Consider the following 18,164-nt stretch of genomic DNA (forward strand, 5'->3'; position numbering starts at 1 on the left):
GATGGTGGAGATCAGGATCAGGCTGAACCTTGTGGGGTGGAGCACAAAGCCACCAGGACACCGCGGGCACAGGACCCCGGGGTGGGGGATGTCCAACAAGGAGGCAAAGCCCTAAGGGTGAGCGCAGCATCTCAGGGGCTGTGTTTTGCTGGAGAAAGCTTCAGCTCGAAGCTGAACCCGTCTGAACACTTGGCCCCCCAAAGCCTCCCGCAGCAAGGAGGCCCCCAGGGATGAGCATCAGCATTGCCAAGCAGGGCAGGATCGGGCACCTTCTCCTCCCCAGAATTTAAGAAGAAATGTTCAGGGTAAGTCAAGTTGAGTCTGAAATGCAAATTCCAACCATAAAAAAAAAAAAAAAGGGGCTCAAATTTCTATGAGGTTTCCCTGCCTGGTGTGCTGAACCACTGCCATCCTGATGCAGCATCCCGGAGAAACAAACCCCAAGGAAAGCTTGGGAACCAGTTACGCTGCAGAGGGAAGCCAGCCTGGAGCCGGACAGCTTCCCTTGCCCCCACGCATTGTTCTTTCTAAAGAAAGAGGGAAAAAAAAAATAATCCCCAGAGCTGAGGAGGAAGGAAGGGAGATTTGCCTGTGACAGGACCACAGGCAGGCTGGGGAGCCAGCACTGGGCAACCGTGGGGGACCAGAGGAGACGCCAGCATCTTTTGTGTGAAATACCGCTGCTGAGATGCTCAGCTGTAGCCATCCACCCCACAACGGGGTCCCTCCCGGCCCCCAGCTCCAGCGCCTCATGGTCCTGCTCCCCCAGCACCCACGGCGAGGCCACGTCTCCCCCAGTGCGTTGTCCTCTCATGTCTCCCCATCCATGGGCACAGCAGCAACCGCAGGACCGTGCTGCCCGTATTTACAGCCTGAGCGAGCTGCAACGCAGCTTTTGGCATTTCTAGAATGAGGCTTTTCCAGCCTGTGGGTTTTGCCCTCTCTTCTTGCCTTTAAGGATGGAAAAAAAACCCAGCCCACAGCTGTGAATTCTATGGTTTCCCTGAAACACCCACATTTTTGGCTGAGAAGAAGCAGCCCACCTCCAGCGGTGCCCAAACCAGCACAGGCAGCAATAACAACTCAGTCCCGTCAGTCCTCCGCATCCCTCCAAGCACAGTCGGGCCATCAGCCCACGTTTGTGCTCATGTCTTTGCTCTGTTTAGGATCTGCTCTATTTAATTTGCAGATTTAGGACCTAACTCTACCCAGGTAGGTCCTAAATCTGTAAATATCCATCACCAAACCCAGCAGCTCTGCGGTGCAGGGGGAGATGGCCAGACACGTGCGGGAACGCCCCTGCCACGCACCACTGGAGCCCCGAGAGCATCCCGCTCTTGGCAGCTTTCAGAAGCTCATTAAAGGTTTCCTGCAGCGAGTGAAGTTTTCAAAACCCACCCCAGACCCGTGTGGCCCTTCTTCCTGGCCCCGGGGCGGGATGACGAGGCCTGGCGCCCAGCCACCGCCGCGCATTTCCACCGCCCGCTGAGCAGCAGTGCCGCGGGGGCAGCTCCCAGCCACAGAGAGGACAAGGGAGAGGAGGACTGGGGTCCTCCTGCAGGCCAGGGGTTTACTACAGCAACACCCCTGCCTCTGCTTGCACAGCTGGCAGGCAGCTCGGTCCAGGGGCGGGAGTGGGGAGGAGATGCCAACCCTCCTCTGGCTCAGCTGGATGCCTGGTACCAACCTTGGCAACGCATCTCTGCAGCACGGGGGTACGGCTGCGACGATGGACGTGCCCTTTCCTCCGCAGCGACTGCCCTGGGGTGCACCAGGGCTGCGTAGCGGGGCAGAGGGTGTCTACCAAGGCCAGCAAACCATTTCCCTCTCTGTGTCCCATGCTGATGGCAGCAGCTCTGCTTGCAGGCGAGTCACGGTGCTGCCCACGGGTTGTTCCTGCCTATGGCGCAGCATCCTGCCTCCCCCCTCGCACCCACGCTGCCGCCCCTGGCCGGGCACTGGATGACTCCCCGGCGATGCTCAGCACCCTGGGTGCAGAGTGGTGACCACGGGAAGGATGCTCTCATGACCTGGCCATGGCTAACCACAGCGCTGACAGCCTACACCGAGCATCAGCCGCGTGTCTCCGGACAAACGGGGCTTGGGTTCTACAGGCAGAAAGAAATGGGACGTGTCTCCTGGTGGGTCGGCATCTGGGCTAGAGACGGAGAACATCAATTAATCCTCCTACTCTCAGAAATGACCAATCACCCTCTTGAATCACTGGCTACAGAAGGAAAGTGAATGATTCTCCTAATCCCTTGCATGCATAAAAGCACCAGATCCCGTACCGCAGCGTTACACACCTGATTGGCACTCTGGTTCTCAAAATGATATTTCCTGCTGGGAAAAGTGCTATGGTCCCTGATGCCGTGGGACACCCACGGTGCTTGTACTGAGTGGAGGAGCTGGGGCCGCACACCGGGCTCCTCCGGGGCGGCTGCCTCGGGGCTCGGCGAGACCGCCTGCCGAAGCGTAACACAGCCCGCTGCTAATTGCGTCGGTGGTTTTCCACATCCGCATCCGACTTGCCCGCGCGTGGGAGGAGAGCTGGTGACCAAATGTGGAACCTGCTCGCCAGCATTCGGTTTCCAGGTTTAGAAAAGGACTCCACAGGGACAGAGTGACATGAGCTCCTCCTGCCTGAGAAACTTTGGTTCTCGGTTCACCTATCTGTTTAAAAAGTGCTGGTGTTGCTCCCTGTTGGCAAAGAGGAGCTGAGCTTCAATCCATAGTCTGCTCCGAGTGCTTGGGTCTTGCAAGAAAATCCAACATAAAACTGGTCCCCAGCATATTCAGAGTCCAGTCCCACCATCTGCGGGAGGACAGGTAAATGTTCTGTGAGAATAGGTATGAAAGGACATACACAGAAACAGGCTGGTGAGGAAGACTGGGGTCAGTCTGGTTCCTGCCAGGCACCAGCTACTTCTTCTCGCTTGGCCTGGCCATAACCAGCACAGGGACCTAAATGAGCCCCATTTTCACTGGGGATGTTTTCTGCCTGCTTTGCTCCCAGAGGGTGAGGGTATCAGGGCTACCAAAGGAGGAGGAGGAGGGATGCAGGGCTGAGGAGGGGAAGAGCTGGACAGCATCAGCCCCAGTCCGGAGCAGTTCAGACAACAGGACCACGTTGTCCTAACCGGCTGCGACAGACGGGGATGCTGCCTGTCCTTCCCTCCCGCGCTTCACCAGGACTTTCCCGACAGCAGCTGGCCCTGCCATCACCCCGGCGCAAATCCAAACCCAGTAACATGGCGAGGAAGGCTTTGAAGATGCAAGAGCCTGTGCTGTAACCAAGGATTACATTCAGCCTTTGCACAGAGCGTTTACGTCTTCCTGGCCCGTGGAGATGTAGGCTGCTCCTCAGCTCAGGTGCACGGGGTGACAGTAATGAAGCCGGGCTGATTTATGCCACATGATCTGACCTCAGCACCTCTTTGGCTGAGCGGAGAGTGGCAGGGAGCAAAGACCCAGCCTATGCGCTCCTGGGAAGGAGACGGCCTGTCCCTGTCCTGGCAGCGACGCTGCTCTGGGCAGAGGCTGACCACAAGGGATGAAGCCCATCAACCTGGCAGGAGGGATTCCTTGAACACCACCTAGAAGCCATGTGTACACTGCGGTGACAAAATAACCATCTGAGGTTGAATGACATAGAGCTGCTGATTTGGGTGAAAAAGCATTTTAGCAGAGGCTGTGTGGAACTGCAGACACACACCATGGAGACCCCGGTGCTGGTGTCAGAGCAATGGGAGGTGTCACCCACTGGCACCCAGAACCCTGGGGTGTAAGGGGATCCCTATCACTGCGCCAGGCTGCTGCTGGGTCTGCTGAGACAGGGTCAGTCCCCAACACCCACCCTGTGCGCCTCTGTTCCCAGGACACAGCAGCCATAAATCCCCTGAGAGACCAGACGCGACACGCCGGGATGTGATGTGGTGATGCTGGGACCGCTCCATCCCTGCAGACGACGGAGAGGGATGTCCCCGCATCCTCTTCATGTCCCTTCCTGCTGGCTCCTTTGCCATTGCCACCCCTTCTGGTGACCGACCCCAGGGCTGAAGACCCTGGTTACAGGCACCTCTGTGCTTTGTGCCCACCGAGCCCTGACCCACCACGTGCTGTGAGCCAGCCGGGGGTTCCCCCATGCCCACGGCTGGCTCAGGCGCTGCGTGGGGATGGCAGGCAGAGAGACGTGTCTGAGCTGCACTGCAGCCCCCCCCCACCTCCTCATCCAGGGATTTGGGTCCCCTCTCCCGGCTTTGCACTGCTGGTCTGTGTCTCACACAGGGATGCTCTCAGCAAAGGGGACTCCGGGGAGCCGCTAGGACCAGACCCACCGCGTTCACTGCGCCGCATCCCCACATCCCAGTGCAGCGGACAGGGTTTGCTGCTGACAGCAAGTGTCAGCGCGGTCCCTGCAGGAAGGGGAGCACAAAGACATCAGAGCCCCCCACTACAGACAGCCCCTTCTGCCTCCCTCGTCTCTCCCGAAACGACTGATGCCCGGCGCAAGTCGGGGGATATTGTCCCCATTTCTGGGGATGTACTCTGCGCTTGTCCTACTGCCTGGTGGGCTGACTCGGACCTTTCTCCTGGGAACGGCTGCCCCGCTCCCCTGAGGGCTGGGGACAGGGTCTGCTGCGGGTGGGAGCAGAGGACCCTGTCCCAAACCTGCACTCACCTTCCCTTGTGTCCTTCCAGCTCCCAGGATCACTGCTCCCGTCGGGGCACAGGACGGTCCCAGCATGCACATTGTGAGGAGGAAGAGGAGGAGGCGGCAAGGGATCAGGCGCAGCCGAAGGGCACCGGCTCCCCGGCCGAGGGGGGGGCTTGGCGGCGAAGCGGCTTCTGCTCGGCGTGCCGGTGTCTGAGCGCACCGGTGACCACAAGCTTTCTACCCAGGAACAGGAAGGGCTCACAGGGCCCAGCCAGCACACATGACGGTGGGGAGACGACAGACGAGTCGAGGGGAAATATGATGGTGCGCGGCGTAAAAGCAAGCCCTGCAAACCTGCCGGTGAGAGGTAGAAGCCGCTCGGTTCCCTGATCCGCACCCGTGAGGGCTCTTCTGCTTTCTGTCCCCTGCCTCCCGCCTTGGATCTCTTCCCTTCCCTGCAGCAGACATGAGACACATTTCATCCCGTAACTGGTTATTTTGCTGTCTGCCAGCTCAGCAAGACCAGAGTCTTCTCTGCATTCATCCCACTTCTTTGCAGAGCTGCAAATCCCTGCTTCCTCTCTGCAATTCTTAAAATACCCACGGCATCAGCTGTATTTTATTTCATTTGCAGGAAAAAATTATAAAGGAAGGGCGAGAAGGAAAGTCACATTCCTCCCTTCAGCTTTCAATAACTATGAGGTTTTCAGTGAAAAAGCCTTAGTGACTCAAAAGCCACCTTTCCCAAGCGTTTGAGGTAGTTATGGGAACCATCTGGCTATAGTCTTAAAAATGAAGAACTTTGTGTTGAAAGTACAGTTCACCCTGCAAACTGGCAGATAAGACCATGGGGGAAAGGGCTTTGCAGCCTCATCCTCCTTTTCCAAACTACCACGTGCTGGAAACAGCATGAGCAGGACCTGGATGAGCATCGGGTGCTGAGCACCCCACAAACCCATCCTCAGTGTCCCTCCTCTGCACAGTGGCAGTTAATGGGGACCCGGAGGTGGGGAACAGTTTGCGATGGCTGCTCTAGATTGGCCAAGCTAAGACAAGATGAAGTGCAGTCCCATTTAGAGCTGAGGCCACCGGGGCTGGGATCCTCCAGTCGTCTGCCTCCCTCCTTCACCTCTCCATCCCCCCTGTGCTCACCCCGTTGAACCACCTTCCTCCTAAGCAGGGGTTCCCCATTTGCGGCACGCTCTGGCCCAAGCCTGCACAAGGCAGTAGTCATCTTCCTCCAGGGTTGTCCCCTCCCTGGTGCTTACAGCCAGGGAGGCATGGTGGGGAGACCACACCGATGCCCTCTCCTTTCTCTGAGGGTTGGTCATTAGCAGGACAGACACCAAAGACACTGTGATGAGGTGGGTTTCGGCAGATTACGCATTAACTTGTTTGGTTTTTGGATGTGTCTGGAAGGTCGTAGCTACGGCTGGGTGGGCACCAGCAAGTTGTACGGATAGAAGGTCATGGGTGCCTGTAGGGTCACCAGTCCCTACTGCACGCAGACTGGGCTGCATCGCCTGCTCTTGTCCTCTATGAAGGACAATCCATGCTTGCTCAGCCCTTGTTAGATTGTTTTAATTACAATGTGGGCTGCCACCCTTATAGATGTCAGGCTACGTCACCTGCAGTCCCAAAGGACCCTGGATCAGGCTCAGCACTGTGTGGTCCCCCAGGGACGGTCAGAGAAGGGCATCGCACAGTCACAGCCTCACCACCAAGACAGCGGGGGGATTTTCAGAAGTGCTGCCAACACACTGTCAGCAAACACCCAAGAGCCTCTACGAGTTGCAGGGCAATCCAGCCTGACTGGGACCAGAGCTGAGTCCCAGGAGGCCACCTGGGCCACGTCCCACAGCAGCCCAGCTCCCCAGATCTGTTCCGTTCTGCTGACTGTTACGACAAAGCCCAGCTGGGCAAACTTCCCAGCAGGTGTGTGGCACAGCAATGGGATTGCCTCCACAGCACCCGCTGGAGGAACAGTCCAGGTCTGCAGGAAAACACATCCCTGTCCCAGGAAAAGAGTATTTCCCTCTTAGCTCTGACCCACGGCAGGACTTGAAGCTCAGTCCTTTTTAAGCTCTCAATATGTGAGGACACTGGGGTGAGATTGAAAAATCCCATAGTAGAAGGATGGAGATGTGTCCATCCACATGAGTCATCTCAACCCCATCATACTCAGCAGAGAGAAATGACTCAGGCTGTCCCCTGGAGACATTCAACATGGGGATGCACAGCCTCCCCGAGAGACCTCATGGATTATTGAAAGTTGGTAGAAATCACTAAAACCCCAAACCCCCAGACTAGATGAAACACGTGAGACACAGACCGAGTGATGCAGAAATAACTGAAGCCGTGAAAAAAAACCCAAACCCAAACCCTTTGGCGGTGGGAGCTGGGCTAGCAGCAAGCAGGCAGATTCCCTTGGGAAGTTCGGACACACCGTCCTGCCCCAGCTCTGCAACACACCCGGGCACCGTCCGCTGCCCATCACACCCTGGCTTGGGTCTCTCATGCCCTTACCTGGAGCTCTGCTGACCACAGCCACCCCTGGGGATGTCCCCTCTCCCACCTCCCCGCTTTGCCCGAGGACAGCAGTGACACAGCCCATGGTGTGCACACGCTCGCCTTCTCCGAGTTATATTTAGTCCCGCTCCAAAGCCAGTCCCTCCATGCCTTCTGCAGTCCTGTATTTAGTTACAAATTCACTACACGGCTACGTCTGAGGTTTCCTGTGGTTGTTTATCAGCTCGACTGCAGACGCTTGCAAAGAAAACCCCGCGTGCTGCACAGGAACGAAGCATGGAAAGCTGTTCCCCTGTCCGCGCTCCTCCTCTCCCCTCTGCCCCATCCCACCGCCCCAGTCCCAACTCTTCCCATTCCTGCAGCAGACACCCCGGTTGCTCCCGGGGCAAGGAAGGATTGTACAAATACCATCGGCAGTGACGAGTGAGCTGTTCGGCGCCGGAGCGTCCTGAAGGGAGATGCGGCGAGTGCTCAGCCGTAGGGGAGACACATGAGCACAGGGACTCGCAGCGTTTCGTCATGAAATGACAGATGTCCTGTGGAGCAGACCAGAATTCGCCACCCCCTCGCGCTGCCCTGCCCCTTCTCCCGGCAGTTGCCTTCGAGCGAGATCGGTTATGAAAGTAGTACATCAGAGGCTTCGTCTAACGTTACAAAGCTCCGAGGCGGCTGCCCAGCCCGCGTTTCCTTTTAGCTCCAGCGAGAGCAGCTGGAGCACAAGTATCACACGTGAGCCAAAGGGGTGATTTCCTCACCGTGTGAGCTGGAGGGCCGTTTCCCCCATGCCAACCTGAGTATTCGACATTGCATCCTCTTGGGCTGCTCAAAACTGCAGCCGGCAGTTCCCGAAACGCTGTGCAAATTGCTCCGCTGGACCCAGCGTCATTGCTTACACCGGGACAGACTGATGCTGCAGCCAAATCATAGAATCATAGAATGGTTTAGGTTGGAAAGGACCTTGAAGACCATCGAGTTCCAACCCCCCTGCCATGTGTAGGGACACCTCCCACCAGCCCAGGTTGCCCAAGGCCATGTCCAGTCTGGCCTTCAACACCTCCAGGGATGGGGCCTCAACAACCTCTCTGGGCAACCTGTGCCAGTGCCTCACCACCCTCAAAGTGAAAAACTTCTTCCTAATGTTTAATCTAAACCTGCCCCCTTCCAGTTTGAAGCCATTCCCCCTCGTCCTATGGCTACATGCCCTAGTAAAAAGTCGTTCCCCAGCTCTCCTGTAGCCCCTTTAGGGACTGGAAGGGAGTCATCCACGGTAGCCCACTAGAGGCAGGTTTGATGTGCTGTCAGCACCCTCCCCTTAAACCATGCCCGTCTGCCAGCGGAGCAGCCACTATTTTCAGCCCTGGTCCTTTCCTCCAGCCCAGAGGCACAGCTCGGGTAGGAAAGCAGGACAAACGCAGCTTCTCTGCCTGAGCAGTAGCAGCTCCAGGCTGTCCTGAGGACCTGCACCATGGCCGAGGATGAAGACCGAGGGCAGTGTCTGGCTCCATCTCACCTTGCATCAGCTGCCCCAGAGCAAGGCGTCTCCGTTAAAATGAAAACTGAGCAAAACTTTCCTTATGAAACTCAAAACTCACATAAAGATCACCTGCCTCATTTCTGGCCCCGTTCGGACAGGTTGCTGGGGCGGAGGAGACCCGCAGAAGAGGTGGGGTGACCACGCGTGCTGTGGACCAGCCTGGAGCTCCCCTTCTGGACTGATTTTCAGTTTCAGCTTGAAAGCTGGCAGGGCTTGTGGTTTCAGACAGCTCTGGTATGAAACCAGATGCTCTCCCTCAGGCTCTCACTGCCAAGGAAACGCATCTCGAGCTCAGACTCTGCTTTCCAGCAACACTTTGCTGCGCCGCTTGCCTGCTGCCTGCTCTGGCAAGGCTCGTCCCTGCCAGGAGACTCATGCCCATGGAGGGAGAAGGTGAGAACGGCTCTACAGCCATTTCACTAATGAAACACCTCCACAGCTCACTCTGCAGCGGACGTTCATCTGCCCATCAGGCTTGAATGTTCCCCGAAGCCCTTTGCTAAAGCTGGTGTGGAAGTCAAGCGGCTTCCTGGACACTAATGACTCTTTGGAGACTTCCTCGCCAACGTCACATTTCATTCTTTCTAAGGAAAGAAATGAGTTTTCCGGAAGCATCAGATTTTTAGATTTAGCATCTCTTTCCATTCCCAGAGTCGGCTTTGGAAAAAACAATCCGAGGGAAAAAATAAGTGCATTTTGAAAACTGCTGCCAGGTTTGCTCGCGCAAACAGCCCGGGTGAGTGCTGTCCACCTGAGGGGGAAATAAAAGCGGGCAGAGTTCACGTTCCTGCATACGGCCAGCCTGGGAGAGGCCAGGCAGGGAGCCGGCTGCTTTCGGGAGGTGGAAGGGGCTGTGGGACGGCACAGCTGCTCCCTGTGCCGTGCAGCCCCGTTCCCCGAGCGATACCTCCCCTGCACGGTACCTTGACCCGCACGGTCACTGGAGGTTCAGCCCCTTCTCTCTACAGCCATGCTCTGTGTCACCAGCTGGGAGAAAGCAGTTTTGTGTTGGTGGCAAATCCTTCCCCCACCAAAGAAATTCGGGGTTTAAACCGGGTTTTGGTGTGCGTTCAGCATCTCGTCCTGTGGAGCAAGCGGCTCCTGCCAGGCTGCAGTGAGATATGCTCAGGCAGGAGTTCATGAACATGGCCGAGCTGGTGCCACCGTGCCGCGTTGCTGTTCCTTGCAGCGCTCCGGCAGTGGGGCTGGTGGTCGCACACCGGTACCCACCTGCCTCACCTGACCACAGGCACAATCTGGAGATCAGACCATAAGGGACCACCACAGGTCTGCCTGTATCAAGAAGCCTCAGTGGTGAAACCAATGCTGTTTATAACTCAGGTCTTTTCTCCCCAGGCAATGCAATGGTGTCTCAGTGCCCAGCTCTGTGCAGGGACACAGTGCTGTTCCCCTCCTTAGAATCATAGAATCGCTGAGGTTGGAAGGGACCTTTAAGATCATCAAGTCCAACCATTAACCTGCCCTGACAAAACCACTTCTAAACCATGTCCCCAAGTACCACATCTACCCTTTTTTTAAACACCTCCAGGGGTGGCAAATCCCCCACCTCCCTGGGCAGCCTGTTCCAATGTCTAATAACCCTTTCAGTGAAAAAATTTTTCCTAATATCCAATCTAAACCTCCCCTGACATAACTTGAACCCATATCCTATCGTCCATAGCAGAGAAGCTTTCACCCAGCCTCTGCTGGAAGCTGCACTCAGGTGGCCACATCTTCCCGGCAGTGCAGGGGAGGTCACTGGGGCTCAGGGAAGGCAGAGAGCAATTGCCCACGGGCTTGGGAGGTCACAGGAGGAGGGTGACCAGCACCACAGTGACCCCAGCATGTGGTGCATGGCACCTTCCCCGCTGTCAGCAGATGAGCCAGGCTGGTGGTGTGCTTTTGGCATCGCTCTGGCAGAGGGGAACAAACAACTTGTCAACTGCTGACAGGGCTAACACAGAGCATGAAGAGGAACAGCTTGGCAAGGAAGGGGCAAGTACATAATAACGAGATTTAATTACATGACGGGCAACAACAGAAACCACTGCTCTCAGTAGGACCATGAACACCCCCCAGTAACACCAGTCTGGACTGAAGAATCAGATTAGAAACTCACAAGCAAAAACACATCCCAGCACCGATCACTCACAACAGCAGCTCCTTTGGAGAGCTCCTGCCCAAACCATGTTTGATGCACGGTGCTGTCTTCAAGGCATGTCACACCTCAAAATAGAAAGACATGACTCAGCCAACACAGCATCTGCCTTCAGAACAGCCATTAACACCAGCAAAGCTCACAAAAGCAAGAAAGCAACTGGGAAAGCGACTCTTGAGAGCCTGGGTAGGAGATGTGGTCAGCATTAGCAAGGCTGGACACAACCAAAATGAGAGTCCTCTTGGGTCAGCTCTTTCCCAAACACTCGGAGCAGCTCTCATTCCTTGTGAAAATCAGAGCTCCCCTCTGCCAACCCCCCACCGAGGCTGAGCACACAGGGGATAATGGGGAGCGGAGCTGCTGCTGCCCGCATCCCAACAGCGGCTGCAAACCCATATGAAGGTGACTGACTAAAGGTCGTTACGGCCCTGTCACGACAGCAGCCATGCCCACCCCGCGTACCAGAAGGTGGTGGGGAGGTGGGAATTCAGTATATCCCAGTGGAATGGCGCACAGAGCAACAACCACCAAAGGGGCCACAAGACAGGTTTTATGCATCATGGTGCCCATCACTGGTAGAGTGAGACCATGTCCAACACAAGTAAGGCTACTCTGAGACAGCGTTCACAGGACTCCCAGAGGGAAGCCGTCTGAACACAAAACAGAAGATGGAAACTGCTCCAATGGGGATGTGCAAGTTGGTGCCTGGCAGTGGGGAACAGCGGCCAGTCGCCTCCCCCACAGCCCTTCCGTGAAGAAGAGTTAGTTTTATTTTTGTAGCAGAAAAAGAAAGCAATCTTACTGTCATACAACAACCTGAACATGTTGTCCCATAAGGGCCAGGAAACTCCAGTAAAACCATTGCTAGCTGCCCTGGGCCATCGGGCCCAGTGCCAAGAAGTCTGTGTCTGATTTGGGGCCATCCAGCCAGGAATATGGGCTATCCCAGAATGATGGACAGGCAACAGACAGGGAAGTCTCATAACTCTGTCCTATTAGGAAACAGGACTAAAAGAACTGAACCCCAAGCTATTCTGGGGTAGAAACACCATCACAGCTGACCTTCATAGCAGCCCCCCAATACTTGATGTTGGGACGGTGCTGTACCTGTGCTGGAGCCGCAGCATCCCCCGGCTGGCAGGGACAGGCTGCAGGGCAGAGCCCAGGTCTTGCCAGAAGAGCTCAAGCAATTTCCTCTGGTCAAATTAACGTTTGAGAGCAAGCTGTGCAGTTTGAACAGCTTCACGTGACAGAGCAGAGGCTGGCCATATATTTCACCAGACTGACTCACATTTTTTTCCATTGCAGATGTAGTACATACCTTTAGATGTTTGGTGGGACCCTAAGCTGTAAAGGCTGAATTAACGTCTCATGGATTTGGGCCATCCACAGAAGAACTGGGAAACTGGTTGAGAAAGCCTTGGGAGCCACGTACTCACTCCACGACCAAAGTACCAAACAAGTGCACACCTAAAAGTTTGTGTAATGCTCAGGGGTGATAAATCAATCCTTGCAGCCCAGAGGAATTTGTCTCTGTGTTCTGTCAAGAGACAGAAAGAAAAACTGCTGCTAAGTTGCACAGACACTCAGGGAGCTCCCATGGGGGGTGAGAGCGTCCCAGGGAGGTGAGCAGTCATGGTGTGATGGCTTGGGCTCGGTACCTCTGGTGCAGCCGGAGGACGCAGAGGAAAATACTCAGCAGGACATAGCAGGGAGGAGAACTAAAACCTGCCTGTCGCACAGAGATGGCTCATCTACACATTTTTTGAAGCTCAGGCCCCAAACACTCCCATTTTCTGTTTCCTTTCTGGATGGGGCTGCTGCACTCTCCTCGTTATCGCCACGACCATCGCTGTTTATTGCCATGTCACTGCTGCGGCGCTCAGGGTTCCCAAGGGACAGATGCGGCCCCGGGCCAAGGGGAGGGGAAGCCGAGCAGCAACAAGACTGCACAAACAAGCCGGCGCCGGAGCGTGTGCCACCCCCAATCTACAGCAAAATCCCCAGCAGAGCCTCCCCCCGGCGGCCGAATGGGCAAGCAGTGCTTGGAGCTGGACAAGGATGGGCAAGGAGCTGGACACAGGGGTAGCCCCAGCAATGCCAGGGCAAGAGTGGCGATGGCCAGGAGCGGCTGTGGGCAAGGTGACTGCGTTCCTTGCGACGGGGAGTTGTTTCCCACAGAGCGGAATGAATAAGCGTGAGGCAGCGCTGAAAGCAGCCCCAAGGCAGTGATGCAATGCGCTCACCCCATCTGGGCTGAGCAGCGAGCCGCTGGCTGGCTGCGGGGCGTGCACGGGGGACGGGTGTTCAGGCAGCGGCCGGGGACCGGGAACGAACGCCGGAGCGCTAACAGCACCCAAAGTACCCGCGCCTTCTCCAGGGGTGTGGGTGGCAAAGTCGCCACGCTCCTCCCGGGCAAACCCTGTGCTTCCCACCAGGATCCCGCTCACTGGCGGGGCGCAGCCGGGGCAGCTCACGCAAATATTCCCCTTCTGCAGAGAAGCGGCGCGTTCCTCTTCTCCAGCACCATCCGTGCCCCCTCCCCTAACTCTCCCCGATAAAGGGAACCAAACCCACCCTGTTCAAGGGGTCTTTCATCCCCAGGGATGCAGCGCTCATGCACACACTGCCAACCCCTAAGGCAGAAAGCACTCCCCAGTACAAGCGCAGCACTGGGGACCAGCAGAGCAGCAGGTCCCCCTCAAAGGAGCAAAGAGAAGACACAAGAGAGGATGAGCGCTGCGTTTCCCCATGCACAGAGCCAGGACCAAAGCACCCTCCAGGACTCTACCTGCTTCTTCAGGGCAGGCACGGGGAGCCCGGCGAGTCACGCGTGCACCCCAGGTCCCATCCAGCGCCGGGGAGCAGAGCGGGGTCCCGGCAGAGTCATAGCGGGGTCCGCTCTGCCCGTCGGGGAGGTCGGTGGGTGCCGGGAGAGTGGCGGGGCGGCTGCCGGACTCTGCAGCACACTTCAAAGTCTGCAGACCAAAAAGGGAAGCGCCGGAGTTATTTCAAGACAACTTCCTCTTTCATAGAGAAGTCCCTCAAGGAGAAAGCTGTCCCCCCCGGCAGGTCACGCTCGCCCGGTGATCTCTGGACGTGCAGGAGTGGGTGAAAGAGGGCTCAGGCGTGCCCTGCCTCTAATCCCCCAAAACCAGCCGTGCAGGTCAGGCTGCTCTGGGACGAGCCCGTCCCGGGGCAGACGCGGTGAGCTGTCGTGCCGCCGAGCGCCCCGTGCGGGGGCAACTCCTGCGGTGCTGCCGCCTCCCAGCCGAGGCTGAGAGAGCGCGTGGAGGCTGCACGCCCCGCGCCTCGAAATAAACAGTGTTGCTACGAGAGACAAGGAGGAGTCTGTCCAAGGAGACACTTTTCCAGCTCCCCGTTCCAAGCGCCGCGTTTTGTGCCTCTGCCAGCGCCTCCTGCCCGGAGCATCTCACGCGCATCTGCTTTCGCTCACTGCCAGCCCCTGCAGCTGCCCCGCGCAGCCCCTGCCTGCTGCCAGCACCGGGGATGCATCCCGGGCAGGGGTTGCCCGGCCCCTTCTGGAACGCGTTCGCGGAGAAGTTTGACATCACGTTGACGGAGGCGTTGGTTGGAGCGGGTCTGGCTGTGCTCAGCAGGGCGCCACGTTGTCACCGCTTGTGACTCCGTGTCAGGAGTGCAGCTCCCGGGATGAGCCTAAATGGGGCCCCAGGTGAGGCTGCTCAGGGCTGCTGAGGTCTTGCGGTGCCCTGACACTCAGCTAGGGCTGAGACCTGTTTGCACGTTGGCATAAGCCCAGTCTGGCATGTGGGAGGGATGCGTGGACCCGGCTGACCCAGCCCACATCAGGAGATAAACGTTCATCCCTGTGGGATGTGGGTGCAGGGCTGGGGTGAACCCACCGGCTCTGCAGTCCAGCCAGCTGATGGGACACGTGTGCGTGGCCCCGCGCTTCACTGCGCAAAGCGCTCAGGAAGGCGCAATAGCATTGGCCGACCCCTCCAGCCAGCGACTGCCACAGCCAGCGCCGTCCCTGCGTATGGCCAGAGCCATCCCCGTTTATGGCCAGAGCCCTGCTAGGTCAGCTCATCACCCCAAGTGTTGTCCAGAGCAAGGCTTGAGGTGCTGAGCTTTTCTGGGGTAAGTGGGTTGAGGGGAGAAAGTACTTATAGAGGGAGCGTGGGAACCGCAGCTGATACCGTATCACTTCCCATCTTCTTTTACATGAGAAAAAGCATTAGGTATAGCTACATACCTGGGCCCCAGATTTAAAAATAACCTACTTCCTTCCTGACTGGGAGAGAAAGGCAGGAGGATGCAGTTTAAGTGGCTGTCAGCGTTACTCGCACTCGCTGCACTGGTGCCAAGTGGCTGCGCTGAGCAGCATCCCCTTCCCCTGGCGCGCTCGCTGCCCCGCGCGCGGCTGAGCAGCCGTCCTGCAGGCAGGAAGGCTGCGGGGAAACAACAGCAGATGATAACATCCTCGTTTCCCCTGTCTTGTTTTCATTCACATTCGCTCCCATTCATGAAGGACGCACGCACGTGTCCTGGCCCCAGTACAGGATCGCTGCAGACCGGCCGCACTGGCCGACCTCAGCCCAGCCCTGTGGGCAGCATGGATGTGCCATATACCTGCAGGATCCTGTTTGCAAAAACTTTGTCCCTGCTAGCATCACAATTATCTTCTTCAAAATGCCCAGGCTAAGGTTTTGGGCATCCCTGTTTAATAGCGTATTGTCCTGTACCTGTCCATCAGTTCTGATGCCATGTTGTGACTGTCCTTCCTCAGCGGGAGTTACCCAGTGTGCCGGAGCTCCAGCCACAGGCAGGAACCGCCACACAGATCACAGCATCCCAGACTGGTGGGGGTTGGAAGGGCCCTCTGGAGCTCCCCCAGTCCCACCCCCTGCCAGAGCAGGGGCACCTCCAGCAGTGGCACAGGACGGCGTCCAGGCGGGTTTGGGATGGCTCCAGAGGGGGAGACTCCCCCACCTCTCTGGGCAGCCTGTGCCACTGCTCTGCCGCCCTCACAGCAGAGAAGGCCCTCCTCAGCTTCAGATGGAACTTCCTATGCTCCAGTTTGTGTCCGTTCCCTCTTGTCCTGTCACTGGGCACCACTGGAAACAGACTGTTCCCATCCCCCTGGCACCCTCCCTTGAAGGATTTATCAGCGTTGATAAGATCCCCCCTCAGTCTTCATTTCTTTAGACTGAAAAGCCCCAAGTCCCTACATAGGGCCTATATAGATCGTTTCCAATGCAAATGCCAGAGGAATGCGAGTGTGAAGCCAATGCACTGACACGAGTGCGGGTATGAGCCCACACGGTTGCGTAGGAGGGGCAAAGGGCGGCACTGGCTACACAGCAGCCCTTTGTCGGGTGCACTCTTGCTTTGGTGATGCTTCACAAGCATCTTTAAAGGTTAGGATCTCCCACTCACTGCTGGATATTTTTGCTCCTCACTTGTCAGCTGGCCACCGCAGGTCCCCAACCTTCACCTTCCCCCTTATGTTTGCTGGAATTGGACTCTCTCCCGCTGCACAGCTACAGAAGGAGGATGCCAGGGAGCTTCCTTGGATGGTTCCTGTAGCACACACACCCCACACGCCCCATTGCCATCACCTTTGGGATCCCAATCCAAAATTCATTTAGCTATAGGGCCCTTCTGGAGACCTTCCCCTCCTGCCTTTTCTGTACGTGCCAACTCTAGTGGTAGCATCAGCCCTCCTCCGAGGGTAGGGTCACATTCTCTTGTGGTAACCCATGTAACGGGGAGGAAGGGGTTGGTTCTCCATGTTTTCTGTAACGAGCTTCCAGTTAGCAGCTGAAATCATTAGATGCTGAAACACAGCTGACTGTCACCAGGACGGAGAACTCTCAAATCACCTCAGGGAACATCACGCCTCTGCCAACCTGTGCTGGCAATGTTGAGAGGCAGAGCCAGGTATGACCTCGCTCAGACAAAGGCTCCAGTCAGAAGAAACCAAAAAAAAAAAAAGAAAAAAAAAAGGAAAGAGCCAAAATAAAGTAGAAAGAGAACATCTTGTGTGGGAAGCAGCGTGGACCAGGTACAAAAGAGCTCTTTGTCTCTGCAAACACTCTCCTCTGTGATGTCCAGGTAGCACAGGAGCATCATAAAAGGCCACCACGCCTGCATGCTCCTGTGCATGAATGGGGTACAAAGTAGTTTTGAACCAATCTGAATCTCCCTCACGTGGAGGAAGTCTGTCTCGCGAAATAAACAGAAAGAGCTCACCTGAAGCACTGGCTCAGGAGGGGCTTTCCAGCCTGGAGATGCACTTACTGCCCAGAAAGGGGCTTTCCTGCCGTGGGAGCGGTGCGCAGCCCTCCCTCCTCTCCAGATACCTCAGCCCAACTCGTCCCAGCAGCAGCAGCTCCGCGCTGGAGAGTACATTGCACAACCGCCGGGCCATGACGCACCGACATCAGCGGGGGCAGCTGCACCCTCCACACCAGCATCGCCGGGGCTGAAGGAGCGCTGGCAGCGATGCCAGGGCTGGCAGAGGGAAATGCTTCTCCTCCCCATCACAGCACTGACGTTCAGTTCTCATTTTGGCCACTTCTCCACACCTCCCAAACACACAAACGGTTCCTGTCAGAGGGGAGCTCTGGACACCTCTCCTCCTGCCCTGGTTTCTATTCATGGATGCTTTAGTTTTCCCAGCTTTAATTTTCCATGATTACGTGGCCACTTTAATAACATACCTAGCAAATCGACCAAGTTTCTGAGGGAAGCAAAGGTATTTGTGCAAAAAAACCCGATACTGTTTGAGCTCCGCTCCTCCTAAGCAACCCATCCTGCGGGGAAACCTCCCCCTGGCAGATGTCCCAATCCCCAGTGCTTTGGTCAATGGATGATTTTCTTACAGTTTACAAGGGAACAGGTCACAAACCAAGCAGTATTTTGATGTCCCATCTCTATTTTCCACTCTGGAATTCAGCCCAATTCTGGTTTTACTCCAGCTTTAGCAAATAGAGAAGACGGGATGATACTGGGAGAGGGAAAGCCAAGCAGACAGCCAGTTTGATGGTGTTTAAGTTGCCTTTTTGATTTCTCCAAACTAAGCCATCTCCAACACACTTTTTTTGGTCTTAAAAAAATCTGTAATAAGGAGATAGCAGCAGCAGAAGATAATAATAACAATAATAAATCATGGACTTTGCAAGTCTGAGCAGCATCTCAGTATGTCCTGCAAGAGTGGAAAATATTTGAAATATCAAATAAATTTTGATTTATTTGATAAAGACTGTACAGGAGACGTGACTGCTCGCCTACAGATTAAT

This window comes from Charadrius vociferus, unplaced genomic scaffold, assembly GCF_000708025.1.
Source record: "Charadrius vociferus isolate BGI_N301 unplaced genomic scaffold, ASM70802v2 scaffold532, whole genome shotgun sequence".
Lineage (NCBI taxonomy): Eukaryota > Metazoa > Chordata > Aves > Charadriiformes > Charadriidae > Charadrius > Charadrius vociferus.